Source organism: Oryx dammah, unplaced genomic scaffold (assembly GCF_014754425.2).
Source record: "Oryx dammah isolate SB20612 unplaced genomic scaffold, SCBI_Odam_1.1 HiC_scaffold_17, whole genome shotgun sequence".
NCBI lineage: Eukaryota > Metazoa > Chordata > Mammalia > Artiodactyla > Bovidae > Oryx > Oryx dammah.
Window position 1 is genome coordinate 52,764,169 of NW_024070201.1, and position 22,522 is coordinate 52,786,690.

The 22,522-nt window shown below is 45.7% G+C and overlaps 1 pseudogene; it reads left to right on the plus strand.

Annotated features, from left to right (window-relative positions):
- Positions 1-264: 264 nt before the first annotated feature.
- On the plus strand, positions 265-21,546 carry LOC120876785 (annotated as a pseudogene).
- The last annotated feature ends 976 nt before the right edge of the window (positions 21,547-22,522 follow it).

Sequence of the window (22,522 nt, forward strand, 5' to 3'; positions counted from 1 at the left end):
CAGTTGTAAAAATCCGGACAGACCGGTCAGGTAAGTTAAAAAGCTATCAGAGGGGTTTAAGTTGAGACATTCTTTTTACACCCAGGAGACTTATTAACTGGAGTTCTAAGTTAATTCCTTTTAGAAGAAGGTGGTGGGGGACAGCCCCTGTTAATGTCAGAAGCATAAACAAAAAACATAATACAGTAAGGCAGGCAGACTCTGGTTTTGGGGGTAGATGCTCGAGTAAATCCAGCGAGGCTCCCTTAAGGCCTGACTCGCCTTTGCCTGTTGGGCCCTTTAACCTCATGACCTTTGCCACGGGTGGGACTCCTCGTGCTGGCTCCCAACACTCACCTCCATTAGGAAAGCACACAATGAAATTCCAAGGCACCTAGGCAGTCAACCATGAAACCCAGAGTACTAGGCACTGGAAGACCAGGATATTCCCTGTGTGAACACTTTGGAAAGCTCTGTGGCTATGTGGAGACGGTAGCATGAGTGGGTGAGGGGAAGTCAAGTTCAGTTTTAGACGGGCTGTGATGGAAGTGCCAAGCAGGCTGTGAAGGAGGTTGTCAAGTACCCACCTACATAGTTAAGTCTGGAGCAGAGAGGGAGGTCAGGGCTGGAGACCTAGTTTGGAATTGTTCTTTCTGTAGACAGACTCCAAGGCCATAAGCCTGTATGAAGTCTCTATGGGAGATAGGGTAGAGAGAGTTTCAAAGACTGAGGGGACAGAGGGGCCCTGAAACACTTAGTCTGGTGAAGGGTAAGAGCCACCATGGAGACCCAGGGGCAGCCAGAGGAGCAGGAGGGAAACCAGAAGATTGTGGTGTCCACAGACCAAGTGACTTCAAGAAGAGGGAAGGAACAGCTGTGACTGAGGCTGCTGAAAGTTCAAGACCGGAGCTGAGAACTGACCATTAGATTTATCAGTTTGGAAACCACTGGTAAAGTTGTCAAGGGTAGTTCCATGGAACAGCGGCATCTGAAGTCAAGAGGAGGGAGGACAGAATGGCAGGGGAGGGTGTGGAAATCAGATGGCTCTTCCATGAGTTGTGCTGTCCAGGCAAACTGAGAAAAGGGGCAAGAGATGGAGGAGATGGTGGGGCCTAGAGATATTTATATGGGAGCTGGTACTGATTATTTGTAAAGGGGAACCATGAACGTGGCAGATGAAAGGAGACAATAACTTAGCCAAGTAGTTGAGTAGCTGGGAAGAGGGCAAGATTGCCCTACACTTGCTGCTTCCCTTGCCAAGTAATGGGCAAGATTTGAGCAAAGGTGATCTGGTAGATAATGTATTGCCTGAAGAGTCCATTGCACTTCTCTATCTCTGTAATAAGTTTATCTGGGCCAGGTGAGTCAAACGTTTTCACCTAGGATACTGGTCTCTGCCAGGGTAGGTGCAATGAGATTCTAGGGCTGGCTGGACACACCACAAAAACACCCCAGCCCACACAAATGCTTAGCAACCTCTGGCAGCAACAAAACCCAGCAGGTGTCTCAGACCACAGCAGAGTTCAGAGAAGCCTCCAGAGGAAGCAGAGAAATCAGCATGGTGGAGTTTGCACCTTTGTTTGTGCCACTGGAACGCAGGCTGCAGACCTTCGCGGTCCTGCAGTTGATCTTCTCTTACTTGGCCCTGCATAAGGAAAGCTGAGATGGATTTGGGAGGCCATGGGCACCTGTCGCTTTGGGTGCACATGATGCATTGATGGGGAAAGATACAGGTCCTAAGGTGGATGCTGAGCTCAGTGCCTGGGGATCACCTGGGATGAGGGACATCTTGCTCACAGGGCCTTGGGGGAACTTTGCCAACAGCAGATGTCTGGCTGTCCATTACCACCTCAGCCCAGCCTGGGACCTGGGAGTGTCCAGAGGAGGACAAAGAGTCAAGTAACCTTGGGCCTGGCACTCGAAGAAGGGCAGCTGAGAAAAGGCATCCAGACCCTCTGCTGCCAGGAACAGTAGCTTGTACCTTAGTCCTTATCTCAAGGGCAAACGGGATCCCCAGGAGGGCTTTAGGCACAGGAGTGACAAAGTCCAATCTGTGGGAGACAAGCTGTAATTTAGGGATCTTCTGTGTTGGGGTGTTTCAGGAGACAGATGACAGGGAGCAGCTGTTAGCAAGTCAGATTTGGGTCTGCTTGTGGGAACACAGTAAAGCCTCTCTACTGACCCTGGGTTGTGGTGAAACAAACTGCAGGCTTTATTGCAGGGGCCAAGGAAGAAGTTCAGGGAACTAAGGCTCAAAGTGCCTCAAACCCCTTTGATTACCAGGGATCGGTGTCTGGAGATTGGGGGAGGTAGAGATGCTGGATGCATGATCACCTCCTAGACAATCGTCTGATTACTTGGTGGTGAGGTAACTTGGAGCCACCATCATCAACCTTCTGGTTTCCCCTTGTCTGAGGTCTATGGGCTGGTAAGCAACTTCCTCCACCTGCTAAGGCTCAGTATCTTCAAAACCTCTCAAAGATGAGTCTCAATATTATCTTCAGCTCTCAGGAACAAACTAAAAGTGTTTGAATTTGTGGAATTGTTAAACTCTTACTTCTTTTTCTTGCTTGACTGTTTTCCTTTCTTTCTGTGTTTATGATTTCTCTTCATAATTTTATTTTCAAAATTTGTAGAAAGCTTAGAAAACTGAAGATTTTCAACAAATAAGAGGTAGGCAGAGGACATGAGGGATCTTTCCCAGGAGGGCTGTATAGGTCCTGCTAGATTACAAGGTCACAATCTACAAAGGGGGTCAACATGTAGACTCATGTGGCAAAACAAGCCCCCTAATTGTTTCTGTATTTGTACAGCCCGTGGGCAAAGAATGGCTTTTACATTTTAAATGCTTGCATTTTAAATAATGTTGTGCCTATATAATATACTCCAAGTTGCCTCTTGAGCCCAAATGTCTGAAATATTTACAATTCAAAAAGGATTACTTACTTCTGGTCAAGTGAGACTGGCAGTAGGTGGAGAGAAGGGGCTCTTCTCCAATGATATTAGGAGATGAGTCTACAGGGCAGAATGCACAGGCTGGCATGTAAGTAAGGATTTCCAGGGAGTCAGTAAACACTGCAAATGTAGTGAGCAGCTGGTTCACACTGGGCACAGAGAAGGTGATTAGGGAGGGATGAAGAAGTGGCCAGGAAGGTCACTAAAGTCTGGCCCATCACTGAAGACTCAGATCACAGAAAGAAACACTTTCCAGTGGGTTACTTATTTTATCTGTTTCTTTCCTCTTCTCTATAATTCACAAAATCATGCAGAAGGTAAGCTTCTTTCAAATAGTTGGTCTTGTTCTCATCTGCATCTCCATCTCCTAGAAGAGTTGATGTTGATAAATGTTTGTTGAATGAATAAATGTTGGGAGCATGATTTGGACATGATAGTAGAATTGAAACTATCGCTCATCCTACTAGTTTTCTATGTGAGTTTATCCAACATGGATATCTTCTCTGTGTTTCAGTAAAGTGGAATATTACATTTTTTCCTTCTTGGTGCTATGAGGGGCAAGAAGGGGTTTCCTTTCTTCAGGGACTGAAAAATACACCCAAGTTAGGATTTAGCCTGCTGACAGGAGTTAAAGAGTGAGCCCAGAGTGAGGGAGATGTTTAAATGTGGGTACTTCTATCTGATCAAGTGGAAATGCCAGTATTTTTAAATTCTTTATTTCTGACTAAAAAACAAATACATGCTATTTTAACACATCCAAACAAAATATGTGTTCTGAAAGTGAAAGACTTCCACCAAATCCTACCCTACAAGTAACTGCTATTAACAACTTGGTTTTATTCTCTCAACCTGGATGGGAGTTTCTGTTTCATGGGTACAGAAGTTCAGTTTAGGAAGATGAAAAGAGTTCTGAGATACAGGCTGGTATAGTTACACAGTAGTGTGAATTAATTTAATGCTGCCAAATTGTCTCTCAAAAATCATTTTGAGTATATGCCCAGGAGTGGGATTGCTGGGTCCTATGGTTGCTTTAGTTTAATTTTAGAAGGAATCTCCATACTGTTCTCCATAAGACCTCTCTCATGAGCCCATAATTTGAAAAGATACAAACACCCCAGTGTTCATAACAGCACATTTACAATAGCTAGGACATCGAAGCCCCCTGTCTATCCATTAGAGTAATGGATATAGAAGATAAGGTATTATGATAATGGAATATTACTCAGTCTTAAAAAAGGAACAAATTAATGCCATTTTTCAGTAACATGTGTGGACCTGGAGATTGTCAAACTGAGTGAAGATAGTCAAAGACAAATATCACATGATATCACTTATATGCACAATCAAAAAAAGGTATACTAATTTACTTATTTACAAAACAGAAGTAGAGAAAAAAACTTATAGATACCAGGGACTAAGGGAGAAGGATAAATTGAGAGATTTGGATTGGCAAATAACACTACTGTATATACAATAGATGACAATAAGAACCTGCTGTATAGCACAGGGATCTCTACTCAGTGCTCTGTAATGGTCTATATAGGAAAAGAATTGAAAAAGAAAAAAAAAAAAACAGAGTGGATATATGTAAGTGTATAACAGATTTACCTCTCTATACACCTGAAACTAATACAACCTTGTAAATGAATTATAATCTAATAAAACTTTAAAACAATAATAAAATACCAAAGAGTCATTTCAATAACAAGTATTTTGTTAAAGATATTTTACCACCATAAAAATTGAAATGACAAAACAAAGTGCTCCAAACACAACACTGAATTCAACACCACAAGGGCAGGACTTCCTGTCTGTTGTTCATGGCTGTTCCACCAGCACCTGGCATGTTGTAGGTGCTCTGTAGAAACAGGCTTTGTGAACCCTAATCTATTTTGGCTTATGCATTTTACTATTCAGACAGGGGTTCCCCAGTAACTCAGCTACTGAGTACTGAGTACTGTAGGCAGGAGATAGCCTCTCAGGAATCTCTGAGGAAGTGTTCTAGAAGGTAAAATGGGAGGAGTCAGGACTTACAGGTTTTTGAGGGGAAAAGAAACAAAACAGGTAGTTAAACATCAAAAGAATCTGCCTGTAATGCAGGAGCTATAGGAGATGTGGGTTTGATCCCTGGGTTGGGAAGATCCCCTGGAGGAGGGCATGGCAACTCACTCCAGTATTCTTGCCTGGAGAATCCCATGGACAGAGGAGCCTGGCTGGCTATAGCCCACACAGTTGCAAAGAGTCAGACACAACTGAAGCAACTTAACACCCACACATGCACTGTTCAGGCTGGGTGAAAAGTCCCCTTCTCCAGGAAGTAGGCTATGAATGACAGGCCCGGTTTACCCTACTTTCAAATAGACTACAGGTGGAGGATGAACTTCTTTAAGAGTAGAGTATAAGAACAGGGTTTTGAATGAAGGGAATGGAATGGAGAGAACACAGTATTCTCTAACAGTGAGGCTCCATTGGTATGAGATTAAAGACAAACCCACAGACCACCTGACCCAGAGTCAAAGCACGGATTAGTCTGTGAAAGGGACTCAGAATTATAAGTCTGGGAGGAATTGCTCACTGGGGCTGTCTCTAGCCCTGCTACAGTCCTGATGAACAGACCGGGCATGAGTTGTCCTCTTCCTCCCTCCTTCCTTCAGCAGGGCAGGGCCTGGCAGCAAAGGAAAGAGCTCAGCAAAACTAAAGAACCTGGGAGTTGTATCAGCTGAGCAGCTTAGTGTAGCTGGAACATGAGGTGCATGTGGTGAGACTGGAACAAGAGAGTGTTTGGGCCACCAGTGGGGAGCTTGAGCTCAGGCTGAGCTGCTTGAGCTGAGCCTCAAAGTTATAAGAAGTCATGGGCGGGGGGCTTTAACAAAAGGGGGAATGTGGTGGTATTTATCTATGTTGAGGTGAGGGTAGACAAGAAGTGGGCTGGGTAGAAAGAATGCCTTTTCTCTGGGGTTCTAAAGAATGGATACCGGAAAGAGTTCATCCTGTCACATCTCCATCAGGTGTTTCTTGAACATCTGGTGAATACAGACAGAGAGGGAGGTGGGTGGGGAAGACACGAGTGAGTAAGCGATCTGGTGCAGTGGGAAAATGCAAGTTTGAAATTAGGCCAACTGGTTTCAAATCCAGGCTCTCAATGTGACACTGGTGGTGTTGACTGCATTTGCTCCTCCTTGAAGCCTTGGGAAGCTTATCTCTTCCTTCAGGGGTGAGGGCTGGATTGGACAGTGCTGCTGGTGCTAGGTAGATGAGGATGGCTTATTCCTTCATACCTCTGACCACTGAAGGTCTCTGCTTCCCTTCCCAGACATTATCTGCTACGTAGTTTTCATTGGCCTCCTGTTCACAAGATTCTGGATGATCAGTATCCTGTATGTGATCTGGTGGTACATGGATTGAGACACACCCTGGCAAAGGGGCAGGCAGAGTGCTTTCACAACATGCTGGGCTGTACGGTAGTGCATGAAGGACTATTTCCCCATCTCAGTGAGTATGGGGCTGACTAGGGAGTGGTCAGGACCACAGTCCCCACGTGTCCATGGAGCAGTGTGACCCTGTGTGCACTGAGCAGAATATTGGGCTGGGAGGCAGGAGGCAGGTTTCCACCACTCTGTGGTCAGTGGAAGAGTCAGCTTCTGTCTGGCTACAGTTCTCCAACTTCAGCGAGGTGAGGCCACTATGAGGACTTGATGAAAAAAACAGAATTTGAGGAGCCCAGTAGGCCATGACGTGCAGCACAGTTATGTATCTTCCAGGTGTAAATCTTTAAGGAATTTACAGATTTTACAGCAGGGTGAAGGAATCTGCAAGGAAAACAAAAATTTCCGAGAGCATCTAGCTGACATGTCATCAGATGATGATACTGATACCCTAAGAGGAAAGAAAGTGTGATCAAGGACATAGAGCAGGGTCTTTTATTGATTTTAAAGTGTGTGCATTCGCTCTGAGGTTAGAATCAGAACAGAGAGCTCTCAGGATGTATCCTGCCCCAACTTGGATATGCTGTGTGTCCTTAGACAGAACTTTGCTCATTCTGAATCTCAGTTTCCCCAGGGATCTGCTAAACAGTCCAATTCCTCCCCTTCTACCTATCTCTTAACCTCTGATCACTGACTCATGGTACCTTATGTCCATTTTGTAAACTTGACCCTGGACCCAAGGATAAGTCCTTAGGGATGCAGGCCCCTGAATTTGAATGAACTGACCTTTGTCCATTGCTGAATCCCAGACAGGCTAAACCCTTGGATGTAAGCAGCTGTGATGGTAAGTTTTCTAGTGGGGACAGGAAGAGGAAGGTAGTGTGGACACAGAGAGGAGCCAGGCAGGGACAGGTGGCCCTCTCTGGACACAGGAGAGAAGAATGTATACAGTGACACCTCTAGGAGTGGACATCATAGGTTCTAATACAGGGTCTGCAACATACCAGCTGTATGACCTTGGGTGAGTTACACATGCTCTCTGAGCTTCAGTTTCTTCATGTGTAAAGTGGAAATGCTGCCACATACATCATTGCATTGTGTGGACTCCATGAGACATCAGGTCCTTCTGGGGACTTCTAAGGACATCATCTAGCTCTCTTTTCATACCTGGAGGGGCTGTCGATTGCACATCTGGCAGAAAAATCATTCTGAGCATGTCTGTGCTTCTGAGAGGATTTCTCAAATAAGGCACTGTTAAAATTGTGGGAAACCGAGCCTGATTTGCAGAAATTTCACATGCTCAGAGTTCAGAATTGTGGGTTTCCTTGAGGGCTCGACTGGTAAAGAGTCTGCCTGCGATGTGGGAGACCTGGGTTTGATCCCTGGGTTGGGAAGATCCCCTGGAGAAGGGAACCACTACCCGCTACAGTGTTCTGGCCTGGACGGTTCCATGCTCTCTGTGGTCCATGAGGTTGCAAAGAGTCCATGGAACTGAGCAACTTTCATTTTCACTTTCACTGCAGTCCTGTGGCATCAACACCTGCAGAGGGTGGGCAGTACCCCTGTGTGGCCAGCAGAGAGAATGATGACATGCACTTTGACTCCCCTGTCCTGGACTGAGGCCTGCAGGGGGCACTGTGGCGCGCAGATTCTGGACTCTTGTCACCTCCCAGGAGAACTTCCAAGACATCCACAAACCTTTACAGAGCCTTTACAGGCCTTGCAGTGTTCTTAGGATGGCAGTGAATAGGGGGCCAGGGAGTCTCTGCTGTCTACTGAAAACAAGTGCGCAACCTAAAAGCTGTCAGGGGTTTTGTTCTGACACACTGCTGAGTACTGTAGGCTGGAGATAGCCTCTCAGGAATCTCTGAGAAGGTGTTCTAGAAGATAAAATGGGAGGAGTCAGGACTTATGGGTTTTTGAGGGGGAAAAAAACAAAAACATGTAGTCAAACATCAAAAGATTATTGCCAGTCAAAAAGCAGATGTCTCCAATTGATGATTTTTCTACACACGGGGAGATAAAAAGCTGGGCTCATTGCAATTATTCCTTTGATGTGCATCCTCACTCTCTGTGACCAGTAACCTATTTCCTCCATCTTGAGTTCCTTTCAAGGCCCATTGTCAGCAGCAGCTACAGTGGCTGCTGGCTTGAAGGCAGGCAAGCAACATTCCTTGTCCTAACAATTCTGCTGGGCCTACTCCACATCACAAGCGTTTGCACTGTGACTCTATGAGCTACTACCTAGTGGTAGAGTTTCTAGCAAAAGTAGGAGACTTACTTCTGAGCACTGGAGTTTTCTAAATGCACCCTATGGGCTTCCTAAGAGCTAATGGTGGAAAATCAGGTTATCCCCAAGTACAATTGCTTCCCCCTCATGCTGAAGATCAGTCCAGGAGCTGGGTTTCTGTGTAAGATATCATTATCCCAGAGCAGCAGTGTCTACACAGACCAAAGCCTAAGCAGGTATGCAGTCCTGTGGGCAGGCTGTGACCTGGCATCAGGAAGTCCTACAGACTTGGCATGACAGCTCCCTGGCCTTTCTCCACCCACACCTGTGGGCATCACTAAAGACTTCATGCCTCTCCTCCCAGCCCCTACCTACCTTCAGTACCCTGGGGTCTCTTACACTGAGTCACAGCGACTCAGGGGTCCTGCCCTCCACCCGGGACAGAACTCCAGCTGCCACAGTCCTTGAAGAGATGCTCACTCCCTCCTGCAATGGCTCCTTCATTCTGGATGGGCTCTGCCTGGGACAGGGTTTCATGTAGGACAGGGGCTTGGGTCCCTGTCACCCTCCCAGGAGTCTCACCTCTGCCTTGGGCAGGGGGCCTTCCTTCCCTGGTGGGCTGTATCAGCTTCATCCATTCATGGGTCTGTTCTCCCCCTCTTTTCTATGGCCTCCCAGAGCATCTCCTTTGCTTCAGACCTGCAACGGGGACTAGACTCCTCAGATAGGCTGTATCTAATCTCAGGACACTCACATGGGGGGTTTATAGCACTTGGGCTCAGGGGACATAGAAGAGGTCCGTACAGAAAATCAGCAGGTAGACCAGCAGTGGAACAAGGTGCAGCTCTGATTCACCAGGTTGCTGTTCCTTCAGCTGGTCTAGACTGCCGACCTGGTTCCCTCCTGGAACTACCTCGCTGGCTTCCACTCTCATGGGGTCCTTGCCACTGGAACTTTTACCAACCTGTGCACGGAGGGCACGGGCTTCTGCTCAGCTTTCCCAGGCATCTGCTCGTATCTGATGATGCTGCACTGGGTTTTCTGGGCCCCTGTCTTCAGGGATTACAACATGTCAGGGAGTGAGTCCTGCCACTCTTTCTGTCCCAGGATGATGAGGGCTGAAGGCATGAGGAAGGGTTTTAAGGAAGGCAGCCAATTGTTCTGTACTTCTTTCAAGTGAACGTGTAGTAGACAAGGAAATGAGACCCAAAGAAGTGTTTCCCATAGGTCTGTGCTCAGTGATGAGCTTGGTGGGAGAATTGGGAAAAGGAAGTTCCCTGCCAACACGGAACTCCCCGCTGGAAAGTGGGGTAGAGCCCAGGCAACATACTCCTGAACCGTGCTTGCCCCCTTCACACTGCACATCACCACCTTCCTCTATCCCCAGGGCTGGGCTTATCAGACAAGGAGAGTGCTGTTCACATCCTGATCAGGAAAGGAGGCAGCAACCTGCTGTCCATTGTTGTTGGAGGAGTCCAGGAGTCACTGAATGCCACACCTGGAGCCTACAAGCTGGTGCTGCGGAACCGCAAGGGCTTCATCAGGCTCACCCTGATGCACGGGTACTGGGGAGAGGGCTCGGAGTTCAACTGGAGATTGGCAAGTATTATAGTTTAGAAGGAAGACTGCAGAGGCAAATGCAGATCCTATTTTGGCAGGCAGTGTCTCCATTCATTAACAATGAACATTGTATGTTGGTGATAGATGCACTGTCTCAGGCCCAAAGACCCAGAGAAAATTCTAGAAGGAAGATTTTGTGACTAAAGGGATTAAGTCTCAAGGGTCATATTGCTGAAAGCTTGCATTACATCTGAGATCCAGAGGATCTTGGTCAATGGAGTTTGGGGCATCAGTTCCGTTCAGTTCAGTTCAGTTCAGTAGTTCAGTTGTGTCTGACTCTTTGCGACCCCAAGAATCGCAGCATGCCAGGCCTCCCTGTCCATCACCATCTCCTGGAGTTCACTCAGACTCACGTCCATTGAGTCAGTGATGCCATCCAGCCATCTCATCCTCTGTCGTTCTCCTGCCCCCAATCCCTCCCAGCATCAGAGTCTTCTCCAATGAGTCAACTCTTCGCATGAGGTGGCCAAAGTACTGGAGTTTCAGCTTCAGCATCATTCCCTCCAAAGCAATCCCAGGGTTGATCTCCTTCAGAATGGACTGGTTGGATCTCCTTGCAGTCCAAGGGACTCTCAAGAGTCTTCTCCAACACCACAGTTCAAAAGCATCAATTCTTTGGCACTCAGCTTTCTTCACAGTCCAACTCTCACATCCATACATGACCACTGGAAAAACCATAGCCTTGACTAGACGGACCTTTGTTGGTATAGTAGAGAGCTATTCTCCTATCTTTAAATATCTGTGAAAAATAGAAGCAAGCCAGGGCAGAAGAGATTTTCCTAGAAACTCTGCAGTTGTTTCATATCTTGGAGGACTTTCGCCAGTATTGTGGTCTCCCTCTCATGATCCTGTAAACTGAAAGGGTTAATTTTGAATTTATGCTGAATCTACTTCTTTAACTTGCTGCTTCTTGTTACTGTAGTAATATACATAATGATCTGCTTAAGGGAGATAACCAGAGTTGAAGGAGTATTTGGGCCTAGAAAAGAAAACAGCAGTTACAAAGGCCCTTGCTGAATTATCTAACTTCAGAGAAAACAAAACCGAACTTTAGGTCCCGCCCTGACCTGATGCTCCAGGCCGGTTGTATCTATCTGGGACTTATCACCCCGTGTCCAGAAACCTTCTACCCCATACATCTGCCAGAGACTTATCACCCCCTGCCCAGAAGACTTATCACCCCCTGCCCAACTACAAGTGCCATCTCAATTAAATAACCAAAACATCCCACCTGACTAATGTTTCTCTTATGGCTTCCACAAATCTCCCTTTAAATATGAAGCCTCCCTGATCCCTCTTGTGTTCTGCCTGGTCATTAGGCTGACTGTTGCCCCTCCTTGCCTGAAAAAAGGTAACCTACTTCCGTTGAGGTCGTCTCTCCTTTTCTGCCTCAGCCGAAACTATACCTTATAAGAGCCATCCACCATTAAAAGACTGTAAGGGAGTAAAATAACAAATTCCCTTGTGTGAGTTCGCCATTCTAGTGGACATTTGCAAGGATCAAATAGTCTTTTTACTTTGTTTCCTCCCCTATCCCCCAATCTCTGATCCATAAAAGAACTTGGCAACCAGGCGATGACAAGATGGTCATTTTGAGGCACGAATCTGCCATTTTTTTGGTCAGTCATTCAGAATAAAGTCCCTTCCTCATTGCAACACTTAGTTGCCAGAGTCCAGCTCCAGCAGCCAGGGAATCAGCCTGAAGGGATGGTCAGTGTCGGCAAGTGACGATGCAGCCTCTCATTAAGTTTTCTTGGACTGCGTGTTTATTTCAAGCTTTAGGTTCTCTTTTATACTTTGACAAAAGCATTAGGTCAGAGGTTTGACATTTTCAATTTCCCCTCACCCAGATGTATTGTCTCCATAAATCATTGTTGTCCTTCAAGCAGAGTTTCTGCTTCAGCAGTTCTCTCAGAATTGTGTTTACTTTAACTTGTGATTACACTGTAACTCATGCTTATATCTGGGCTGCATACCACAAACCTCAGTTTATTTCTTATCTTTCTAAATCCTATTTGCCCCTAGTATCCTGATCTCACTATCTCCTAAAAGCCTTCTAATATTAATATCTCTAAAATTCCTAATCTCTATAAACTATAGTAAAATATGCTAACATTATAACATTTGTTAAATCTTTAGCTTCTATTTTTAATTATTCCTAAGCCCTAAATTCAGCAAACTCCTTTGCCATAAACATTTCCCTAACAAATAAGTTTCAGATAACAATCCTTCCTATGGCCTCAAGCTGCAGCCTATGTGCTAATCCTGGAAAACTCTTTTGTAAAGATCCTTGAACAAATGTCAATGATTAACTTTATGGATTATTCTCTGAGCACAATTGCAGAAGGCTTTGTGCCTTCTCATGCTCCTTTTAAGAACAATAAGCACCTTAATATTCTTTTCAGTCAACTCAGCTGAGGAAAGGAAAAAATAAGTCAGAATCACAAGGCCTAACTCCTTCAGCCCGCGTCCGTGCCTGTGGGACAAAGAGAGGGAGTTGGGGCTGTGCCTCCATTTTGTCAGTAATGCCTAATGCGGCTCCCAACACTTAGTGGATTCATTGGCCTATCTGGTGGAGAGCAGAGTGAGCTTAATAATAATAATCCCAATGCTTGTCGTTGCCCAGAGAAGAGCCATGACCTGCTTGAAGTCATAAAACAAGACCAGGGCAGGACTGGGAGACACCCAAGTCCTCCTACTTTTGGCCCAGGGCTCTGTCCTTTGCTCCAGTTACTGCTCACTAGGTCCCTTCAGGAGGCTAGCAGACCAGCTTATGCCTTCTTGCACCTCTACACGCCCTCTCTCCTGTTTCCCTCTAGGGCAGATCTGGTGCCGATCTTCTCCTTTGGGGAGAATGACACATATGACCAGTTTGAGAACTCTCCTAGTTCCTGGTTAGGGTGGTTCCAGGACCGACTTCACAAGAGCACTAGAGGCTCTATTTCACTCTTCTATGGCCATGGAGTCTTCCAGTACAGCTTTGGTCTTATGCCCTACCACCGGCCCATCACTACTGTGGCTGAGCCTAGACCTGGGCAGGGAGGAGGAAGGATTACAGAGCAAGAGGCCTGGGCTTTTGCTGTAAGGGGACATGGACATAGACCAGTAGACCCTTGAATTTGTGGAACACACATTCTAGAGTGTGAAACAAACACACAGGCAAGTCTAGAATGAGAAGAGTAATAGGGCCTTATTGCCAAATTCAGACTTAAATTGAAGAAAGTAGGGAAAACCACTAGACCATTCAGATATGACCTAAATCAAATCCCTTATGATTATACAGTGGGAGTGAGAAATAGATTTAAGAGCCTAGATCTGATAGATAGAGTGCCTGATGAACGATGGCCGGAGGTTCGTGACATTGCACAGGAGACAGGGATCAAGACCATCCCCATGGAAAAGAAATGCAAAAAAGCCAAATGGCTGTCTGGGAAGGCCTTACAAATAGCTGTGAAAAGAAGAGAGATGAACAGCAAAGAAGAAAAGGAAAGACATAAGCATCTGAATGCAGAGTTCCAAAGACTAGCAAGGAGAAATAAGAAAGCCTTCCTCAGGGATCAATGCAAAGAAATAGAGGAAAACAACAGAATGGGAAGGACTAGAGCTCTCTTCCAGAAAATTAGAGATATCATGGAAACATTTCATACAAAGATGGGCTCGATAAAGGACAGAAGTGGTATGGACCTAACAGAAGCAGGAGATATTAAGAAGAGGTGGCAAGAATACACAGAAGAACTGTACAAAAAAGATCTCCATGACCAAGATAATCATGATGGTGTGATCACTCACCTAGAGCCACACATCCTGGAATGTGAAGTCAAGTGGGCCTTAGAAAGCATCACTACGAACAAAGCTAGTGGAGGTGATGGAATTCCACTTGAGCTATTTCAAATCCTGAAAGATGATGCTGTGAAAGTGCTGCACTCAATATGCCAGCAAATTTGGAAAACTCAGCAGTGGCCACAGGAATGGCAAAGGTCAGTTTTCATTCCAATCCCAAAGAAAGGCAATGCCGAAGAATGCTCAAACTACCGCACAGTTGCACTCATCTCAATCGCTAGTAAAGTAATTCTCAAAATTCTCCAAGCCAGGCTTCAGCAATATGTGAACTGTGAACTTCCAGATGTTCAAGTTGGATTTAGAAAAGGCAAAGGAACCAAAGATCAAATTGCCAACATCCGCTGGATCATCAAAAAACCAAGAGAGTTCTGGAAAAACATCTATTTCTGCTTTATTGACTATGCCAAAGCCTTTGACTGTGTGGATCACAATTAACTGTGGAAAATTCTGAAAGAGATGGGAATACCAGACCACCTGACCTGCCTCTTGAGAAATCTGTATGCAGATCAGGAAGCAACAGTTAGAAGTGGGCGTGGAACAACAGACTGTTTCCAAATAGGAAAAGGAGTACGTCAAGGCTGTATATTGTCACCCTGCTTATTTAACTTGTATGCAGAGAACATCATGACAAATGTTGGACTAGAAGAAGCACAAGGTGGAATCAAGATTGCCGGGAGAAATATCAATAACCTCAGATATGCAGATGACACCACCCTATGGCAGAAAGTGAAGACGAACTAAAAAGCCTCTTGATGAAAGTGAAAGAGGAGAGTGAAACAGTTGGCTTAAAGCTCAGCACTCAGAAAACGAAGATCATGGCATCTGGTCCCATCACTTCACGGGAAATAGATAGGGAAACAGTGGAAAGAGTCAACTCATGTGAAGAGTTGAATCATTGGTAAAGACCCTGATGCTGGGAGGGATTGGGGGCAGGAGGGGAAGGGTGTGACAGAGGATGAGATGGCTGGATGGCATCACTGACTCGATGGACGAAGTTTGAGTGAACTCTGGGAGTTGGTGAGGGACAGGGAGGCCTGGCGTGCTGTGATTCATGGGGTCTCAAAGAGTCGGACACGACTGAGCGACTGAACTGAACTGAACAGAAATGAATAGGGGCACAGTGGCCAGTAGCCACTACTGATTACTGAGCCCCTCTAGTCTGTCAGGCAGTACACTGGCTCCTTTATGTGCGGCAGCTTAGTTTTCCCAACAACTTGTGAGGTTGAACTCTCATCCAAATTTTATTGATTGCAAACCCAGACCCACAGAAGGTAAATCACTTCTAAGAAGTCACCCTGCCCTTGATAACAAAGTTGAGGTTTGATAAGGGTATTTGCCTTTTTATTACGCAAGACAGTTCAGTTCAGTCGGTGAGTCATGTCCGACTCTTTGCGATCCCATGAATTGCAGCATGCCAGACCTCCCTGTCCATCACCAACTCCCGGAGTTCACTCAAACTCATGTCCATCGAGTGAATGATGCCTTCCAGCCATCTCATCCTCTGTCACACCCTTCTCCACCTGCCCCCAATCCCTTCCAGCATCAGAGTCTTTTCCAATGAGTCAACTATTTGCATGAGGTGGCCAAAGTATTGGAGTTTCAACTTCAACATCAGTCCTTTCAATGAACATGCAGGACTCATCTCCTTTACGATGGACTGATTGGACCTCCTTGCAGTCCAAGGGACTCTCAAGAGTCTTCTCCAACACCACAGTTCAAAAGCATCAATTCTTTGGTGCTCAGCTTTCCTCACAGTCCAACTCTCACATCCATACATGACCACTGGAAAAAGCATAGCCTTGACTAGATGGACCTTTGTTGGCAAAGTAATGTCTCTGCTTTTGAATATGCTCTCTAGGTTGGTCATAACTTTCCTTCCAAGGAGTAAGCGTCTTTTAATTTCATGGCTGCAGTCACCATCTGCAGTGATTTTGGAGCACAAAAAAATAAAGTCTGACACTGTTTCCACTGTTTCCCTATCTATTTCCCGTGAAGTGATGGGACCAGATGCCATGATCTTCGTTTTCTGAGTGCTGAGCTTTAAGCCAACTTTTTCACTCTCCTCTTTCACTTTCATCAAGAGGCTTTTTAGTTCCTCTTCACTTTCTGCCATAAGGGTGGTGTCATCTGCATATCTGAGGTTTTTTATATTTCTCCCAGCAATCTTGATTCCAGCTTGCACTTCTTCCAGTCCAGCATTTGTCATGATGTACTCTGCATACAAGTTAAATAAGCAGGGTGACAATATACAGCCTTGACGTACTCCTTTTCCTATTTGGAACCAGTCTGTTGTTCCATGTCCACTTCTAACTGTTGCTTCCTGATCTGCATACAGGTTTCTCAAGAGGCAGGTCAGGTGGTCTGGTATTCCCATCTCTTTCAGAATTTTCCACAGTTAATTGTGATCCACACAGTCAAAGGCTTTGGCATAGTCATTAAAGCAGAAATAGATGTTTTTCCAGAACTCTCTTGGTTTTTCGACGATCCAGCAGATGTTGGCAATTTGATCTTTGGTTCCTTTGCCTTTTCTAAATCCAACTTGAACATCTGGAAGTTCACAGTTCACATATTGCTGAAGCCTGGCTTGGAGAATTTTGAGAATTACTTTACTAGCGATTGAGATGAGTGCAACTGTGCGGTAGTTTGAGCATTCTTCGGCATTGCCTTTCTTTGGGATTGGAATGAAAACTGACCTTTGCCATTCCTGTGGCCACTGCTGAGTTTTCCAAATTTGCTGGCATATTGAGTGCAGCACTTTCACAGCATCATCTTTCAGGATTTGAAATAGCTCAAGTGGAATTCCATCACCTCCACTAGCTTTGTTCGTAGTGATGCTTTCTAAGGCCCACTTGACTTCACATTCCAGGATGTGTGGCTCTAGGTGAGTGATCACACCATTGTGATTATCTTGGTTGTGGAGATCTTTTTTGTACAGTTCTTCTGTGTATTCTTGCCACCTCTTCTTAATATCTCCTGCTTCTGTTAGGTCCATACCACTTCTGTCCTTTATCGAGCCCATCTTTGTATGAAATGTTTCCATGATATCTCTAATTTTCTGGAAGAGAGCTCTAGTCCTTCCCATTCTGTTGTTTTCCTCTATTTCTTTGCATTGATCCCTGAGGAAGGCTTTCTTATTTCTCCTTGCTAGTCTTTGGAACTCTGCATTCAGATGCTTATATCTTTCCTTTTCTCCTTTGCTTTTTGCTTCTCTTCTTTTCACAGCTATTTGTAAGGCCTTCCCAGACAGCCATTTGGCTTTTTTGCATTTCTTTTCCATGGGGATGGTCTTGATCCCTGTCTCCTGTGCAATGTCACGAACCTCCGGCCATCGTTCATCAGGCACTCTATCTATCAGATCTAGGCCCTTAAATCTATTTCTCACTCCCACTGTATAATCATAAGGGATTTGATTTAGGTCATATCTGAATGGTCTAGTGGTTTTCCCTACTTTCTTTAAGTCTGAATTTGGCAATAAGGAGCTCATGATCTGAACCACAGTCATCTCCTGGTCTTGTTTTTGCTGACTGTGTAGAGGTTCTCCATATTGGGCTGCAAAGAATATACTCAATCTGATTTCGGTGTTGACCATCTGGTGATGCCCATGTGTAGAGTCTTCCCTGGTGTTGTTGGAAGAGGGTGTTTGCTATGACCAGTGCGTTCTCTTGGCAAAACTCTATTAGCCTTTGCCCTTCTAATTCAGGCCTAATTTGTCTGTTACTCCAGGTGTTTCTTGACTTCCTAATTTTGCATTCCAGTCCCCTATAATGAAAAGGACATCTTTTTTGAGTGTTAGTTCTAGAAGGTCTTGTAGGTTTTCATAGAACTATTCAACTTCAGCTTCTTCAGCATTACTGGTTGGGGCATAGACTTGGATTACTGTGATATTGAATGATTTGCCTTGGAAACAAACAGAGATCATTCTGTCATTTTTGTGATTGGATCCAAGTACTGCATTTCGAACTCTTTTGTTGACCATGATGGCTACTCCATTTCTTCTAGGGGATTCCTGCCCATAGTAGTAGATATAATGGTCATCACAGTTCAATTCACCCATTCCAGTCCATTTTAGTTCGCTGATTCCTGGAGTGTCGACATTCACTCTTGCCATCTCCTGTTTGACCACTTCCAATTTGCCTTGATTCATGGACCTAAGATTCCAGGTTCCTATGCAATATTGCTCTTACAGCATTGGTCCTTGCTTCTATCACTAGTCACATCCACAGCTGGGTATTGTTTTTGCTTTGGCCCCATCCCTTCATTCTTTCTGGAATTATTTCTCCACTGATCCCAGTAGCATATTGGGCACCTACTGACCTGGGGAGTTCCTTTTTCAGTATCCTATCATTTTGCCTTTTCATACTGTTCATGGGGTTCTCAAGACAAGAATACTGAAGTGGTTTGCCATTCCCTTCTCCTGTGGACCACATTCTGTCAGATCTCTCCACCATGACATGCCCGTCTTAGGTGGCCCCACAGAGCATGGCTTAGTTTTATTGAGTAGACCAGGCTGTGGTCCATGTGATTAGATTGACTAGTGTTCTGTGATTATGGTTTCAGTGTGTCTGCCCTCTGACAATACTCACCGTCTTACTTGGGTTTCTGTTACCTTGGACATGGGGTATCTCTTCTCGGCTGCTCCAGGAAGGTGCAGCTGCTGCTCCTTACCTTGGACGAGGGGTATCTCCTCACCACCGCCCCTCCTGACCTTGAACATGGAGGGGCTCCTGTCAGCCCTCCGTGCCCGCGCAGCCACCACTCCTTGGATGTGAGGTTGCTCCTCTCGGCCGCTCCTGCGCCGTCGCAGCCTGGCACTCTCAGCCATAGCCCCTGACCTCGGAAGTGGGGTAGCTCCTCTTGGCCACGCTTCTGTGAGGTCCGCCGCAGCCGGTGCGCCTCAAAGATTACAAAGCCACCTATCTGTGAGGAGAATGTGGTAACAGGTTAGCAGCATCAAGGAGTGTTTAATTCTGACTGCAGGGTCTAATGACAGTAATTGAAGAAGGTGGATACAATGGGAGACCATTCCACATCTGCTAGAATTGTGTGTAAAGTAGTAATCAGCTGGTTCTGAAGGAGAGCCAGAGGGATTTTCCTGTAAGTAATGGGCATGGGCTTTATTCCATAGACTTAGCAACATCTTTCAGCTATTTGCTTTCTTTTTGAATTCCAACTAGGTTCCAATGGCAGAACTAATAGAGGTGTTCGTCTCTACTCACCCAGTCATTTCTTATTTGAGTACAGGCAAACCAACTACCAAACTTTCTTTGCATTGTATGGTGATATTCTCATGAATGTTTATAGTGCTGCTGCCTCAGGACCATTCCCAAGAGAAGACATGGCAGCTGCTTTCTGATCCACCTCCTTCCACAGACACAGTCTCTCCCAATCATGGCATCTGAGACTCCCAGATCCACATTTCCCCTGAGGCTAAGAACACGTTCCCAAGGCTTACACCATGACACTGATTGCTCCTGGCTATGAGACCTTACGGAGAAGGCAATGGCACCCCACTCCAGTACTCTTGCCTGGAAAATCCCATGGATGGAGGAACCTGGTAGGCTGCAGTCCATGGGGTCGCTAAGAGTCAGACATAACTGAGCAAATTCCCTTTCACTTTTCACTTTCATGCATTGGAGAAGGAAATGGCAACCCACTCCAGTGTTCTTGCCTGGAGAATCCCAGGGACGGGAGAGCCTGGTAGGCTGCCATCTATGGGGTTGCACAGAGTCGAACACGACTGAAGCGACTTAGCAGCGGCAGCATGAGACCTTAAACAAGTTACTTAGCCTTCCTGAGCCTCATTTCCTCAGCAGTCAAACAGGAATAATAGAAGGTTCTCTCCAACTAGGACTGTTAGGATGACAGAAGATATATTGCACATGCATGCTCATCTCACATGCTAGCAAAATAATGCTGAAAATTCTCCAAGTCAGGTTTCAAAAGTACATGAACTGTGAACTTCCAGATGTTCAAGCTGGATTTAGAAAAGGCAGAGGAACCAGAGATCAAATTGCCAACATCTGTTGGATCATCAAAAAAGCAAGAGAGTTCCAGAAAAACACCTACTTCTGCTTTATTGACTGTGCCAAAGCCTTTGACTGCATGGATCACAACAAACTGTGGAAAATTCTGAAAGAGATGGAAAATCGAGACCACCTGACATGCCTTCTGAGAAATCTGTATGCAGGTCAAGAAAAAACAACTAGAACTGGACATGGAACAACAGACTGCTTCCAAATTGGCCAAGGAGTACGTCAAGGCTATTTATTATTTAAAATATGCAGAGTACATCATGAGAAATGCTGGACTGAATGAAGCAAGATTGCTGGAATCAAGATTGGAATCAAGATTGCCAGGAGAAATATCAATAACCTCAGATATGCAGATGATACCACACTTATGGCAGAAAGCAAAGAAGAACTAAGAGCCTCTTGATGAAAGTGAAAGAGGAGAGTGAAAAAGTTGGCTGAAAACTCAGCATTCAGAAGAGTAGATCATGGCATCAGGTCCCATCACTTCATGGCAAATAGATGGGGAAACAATGCAAACAGTGACAGACTTTATTTTGGGGGGCTCCAAAATCACTGTAGTTGGTGACTGCAGCCATGAAATTAAAAGACACTCCTTGGAAGAAAAGTTATGACCAACCTAAATAGCATATTAAAAAGCAAAGACATTACTTTGCCAACAAAGGTCCATCTAGTCAAAGCTATGGTTTTTCCAGTAGTCATGTATGGATGTGAGAGTTGGACCATAAAGAAAGCTGAGCGCCAAAGAAGTTTTTGAACTGTGGTGTTAGAGAAGATTCTTGAGAGTCCCTTGGACAGCAAAGAGATCCAACCAGTCCATCCTAAAGGAAATCAGTCCTGAATATTCATTGGAAGGACTGATGCTGAAACTGAAATTCCAATACTTTGGCCACCTGATGTGAAGAACCAACACATTGGGAAAGACCCTGATGCTGGGAAAGATTGAAAGTGGGAGGAGAAAGGGACGACAGAGGATGAGATGGTTGGATGGCATTACCGCTGCAATGGACATGAGTTTGAGTAGGCTCCGGGAGTTGGTGATGGACAGGGAAGCATGGTGTGCTGCAGTCCATGGGTCGCAAAGAGTCTGACAGGACTGAGCTACTGAACTGAAATTCCCTGCTGGCTGTATTGTTGATATATCAGAATCTTGAAGTTGACCTAACCTCTTAGAATCTATAACGCAGAATATAATTGAAAGGGAGGGAGAAAGAGTGTTTACCTGCTCAGATGACCATTGTAGTAGGAAAACCAAGGGCGCCTGCACCTTCAGTGGTTCCTGCTCTGGGCCACCACTCACCTCTGTGTCTTGCAGTGGGGAAGCCCATGAAGGTGCAGAAGACACCACATCCCTCCCAGGAGGAGGTGGACAGGCTGTACCAGTGCTACATGAAGGAGCTGGAAAATGTCTCTGAAGCCCAAGCTCAAGCACAATGTCCCCAGAGACCAACAGTTGAAGATCTGCTGAGTGCCTCCCCAGACGTAGGGCTCCTCCAACAGGCAGGGCTGGCATTAGGGAGGATGGAGGGAGGTGTCTGTTGAACACAACTCCAGAGCCTTCACTGGCCTCTGAAGCTCCATCCCATACCACACCTTGGGTCACCGCTGGCTCCTGGGAGAGGAGACCAGACTCTGGCATCAGTGATTTGCTCTCCTACTGTGATTCCTCTATAATGGGTCCTCTTCATGTCTGCCCACCTGAGCAATGGGAGAGATGCTAGGAGAGAATGATGTCTGTGTCTCTGTCCTTTGTGATCCTGTCACTCAATGAGCAGGACAAAGATCAGCTCCAGTGAGCAGGTTTCACTTCCTCTGCCTTGAGTGATAGCATAGACAGACAGCAAGTGCAGGGCTTTCTCTTAGAAGGTCCTGCATCCTGCATTCTTCCTGTCCCAGCTCCTCCCTCCCAGAGCTGGAGAGGAAGGCCCGGCCACAACCTCCTGATTCATCCAGGCACCTTTGAGTTTCTGAATCATCTGAGCCCCAGGTTGGCATCCAGAGGGGTCCACAAGGTGGGGAAGGAGACTTTAGCTCTGTCACTGGCTAAATGGTTATGTGCAGACCTCTTCACCCTCCTTCCGAGTCTCTGTTTTCCTGAGTGAGTAAGGTGAACTCTAACCACAGCTCTGATGTTACATGAGTTGAGGGCTTCATGAGATAGCTCCTACTCATCCTTTGTAACTTCAGCCCTGAGCTTGACACAAAAGGGAGTCCATAAATGTCAGTTTATCAATGAAAGCATTCTATTTCAGCCTTCTTCTCTTCTTCTACCCTATACCCTGACTAAGAGCACTAGTCCAGCCTCCCATTTAATCCCAACCTGGCCCTGCTGACATGTTTCCCCTTCCCAGATGGTGGATCAGATGGGCCAGGGAATGGCAAGTTACCTCTTCCTCCCTGACCAGTCAGCTCCAACTTACCACCTCTAACCCTATTCTGTAGGA